A 2,737-nucleotide genomic window follows, 5' to 3' on the forward strand; every position below is an offset into this window, starting at 1 on the left:
ATATGCGGGTCAGATTTCAACCCGGCTCATTTAGACCCGGCTCATGCGGGTTGAACCCGTGGTGAGCCGGGTTGGCCCACCAACCCACCTACCTAATTTTATTTTTTTAATTTATTATTTTATTTATGAAACCCTAAAAAATAAAATACTTTCTTCACTCATTGTGTATACCAAAAAAGTAGACCCTACTCTCACAAATCACTCTCACGGTACTTGCTCTCATTTGACGCTGCTCTCACCCTCACTTCACATAAATTCTTCAAGGAGTAGGTAAAACACCCTTCCTTTTTTTTTTCTCTTTTCTCCACAATTTCTTTTTCTCACTTCTCTTTCGTTTTTTTTTTCAAAAACCCTATAATGACAAAAATAGGGGTTTGNGAATTTGTTTTTTGTTCTGGGGGATTTGAGGAGCTGGAATGATTTTTTCATATTCTGACATGCTTGTATAAGATGTTGTTGAATACTGATTCTCTTTTTTTTTACTAATATTTTTTTTATTGATTGTCGGAATTGTTCTGATATTAGGAAAATCTTTATTAGTGAATTTGGAGACAACCAGAACAAGGGTCAAGGGTTACAACAATAACAAAAAATTATGAATATAAAAAACTTATTTATATGTTTTTTGTGTTTGTTTTTTAATGACATTTGGATTATATTGTACTTTTTATTATTATTTTGAATTGTCTTTGACATAATTTTTTGGGAGTGAAAATTGTTTAAATTTAAATTATAGAAAGTTTGTATTTTTTTATTTTAAAAAAGTATAATTAAATGGGCTAGTGAGCCAACCCGTTTACCCACCAACCCGTGGTGGGTCGGGCCGGGTTCAAGTTTTTCTGGCTCGCTAATAAATGAGCCGGATTGGGTTGGCTCACTAAGTGACCAACCCGTGGTGGGCCGGGCCGGGTCGAGCCGGGTTACCCGTTTTGACAGCTCTAGGAGAACATGTGAATTTACAAGGGAACTAGTATATCATATGAAACAGTAATATGACCCCATTGGTTTCCTTAAAATGATGAATTTTTGAGAATGAAAATTTTTGTTGTTGGAGAGAATGTAAGACCAAAGAAAAATATATATTTTAATAAATAGTAGTAAATTTTATCATCATTATTAGTAATAATAATTTTAATGAATAGAAAATATAATTAAAAAAAATTATGGTTAGAAAAATTAAAATTTATGATAGAAAATTATAATAATTTTAGAAGGAGGGATTCAAAATTTTGAGAACTTATTTTAGAAGGTTTTGAAAAAATAAAATAAAAGAATAATAATAATAATAATGATGATGAATAGTAAGAAAAATGTGAATATTGCCCAGTGGATAAGGTATCCTACGAGGTATTGAAGAAGCAAATAAGAACATTGGGTGGTGGATGATTAAAATATTATTTTTTAATAAAAAAGTAAATTTTTTTGGCTATAAATAGTCGAGGGGGGAAGAAAGATTCTACATAAGAAGGAGAGAAAATAAGAAAGAAAGAGAGAAAGGGAGAGAAGGAAAGAATTAGGAAGAAATTTTGGTTGTAAAGAGAGTAGAGATTCTGGAGGATTTTTGGGGGAACAACTTCTGAGTAGGAAACTAAGTCTGGAAATGGGATAAGGAGAGCTAAGCTTCCTAAGTTTTTATATTATGATAAAATATTTTTGTATATTTATTCATGTCTTGAAATTCTATGCAATTACTGTTAATGAAAAACCTATGTGATTGTTGTAAACTATTTGAATTTCTATGTTAATATTATATGTTGTTGTTTTGAATCTATAAATGAGAAATTTGTTAATAACAAGTTATGAAAGACCTGGTACTTAACCTGTTCATCGTGACACACCTCTCTTTCCTGGAAGTGTACTCGATGTGTTTTAACTAAATTCTTATTAAACAGATTATATTCTGCTGATTTTATTTTGTAAAATACTCAATGGATATGAAATCTGTGCTGAATGTAATATATTGTGTTGGATGTGAAATTTAGGTATTTGAACATAGTAAGAGTTTGGTGGAGAGTGAGAAATCCTTACCAAAGATCCACCTTGAGAAGTTGGACAAAGTAGGAAGGATGTAGCTTCAGTGGTTGTATTTATATCCGAAGATCTAGTTTGGGGGACAAAGTAGGATAAGATAATTGAGCTAGAAGTAGGTGCATCCATATCCGAAGATCCATTTTGGGGGACATATTAGGATATGATGTATCTGAGTAAAGTACCACTACAAGTGTAAAACCTACTAAGAGTTTGATATTCATACGATTATTTGAATGGGTTGAGTTTATGATAATTATGGTATATTTATTGTATTATTAAGTATTTGACTTGTAAGTTATAAATTATATTATTAATTTAAATATACCATGTTATTTTGTTGCATTAGCTCACCCTTGCTTTATTTGTTGTTTGATTGTTATTGTTGTGTGTTTTCTCTCGACGATGATCATCCGGTGGGTATGAGCAGAAGGTGATGGGATGCCAATGGAACAGGCGTTAGATGAAGGATCAATTAGTGTTTAACTTATATGGACGAGATCCTCGTTTTTAATCGTTTTAAGTTTGGATTGTATTAAGTTTAAAATTTGAGTGATAATTTGTATAAAATTGAGGAAAACTTTTATTCCTCGTTTCTATGACTGTTCTATCATTATCAAGGATGCAATAACTATATTATAGTTCAATACTCTAATTATTGGGATGTTACATTTAATGGTATCAGAGAAGTTCGTCCTTAGGAGAACTT

Source organism: Vigna radiata, chromosome 7, assembly GCF_000741045.1.
Source record: "Vigna radiata var. radiata cultivar VC1973A chromosome 7, Vradiata_ver6, whole genome shotgun sequence".
In the NCBI taxonomy this organism is placed as follows: domain Eukaryota; kingdom Viridiplantae; phylum Streptophyta; class Magnoliopsida; order Fabales; family Fabaceae; genus Vigna; species Vigna radiata.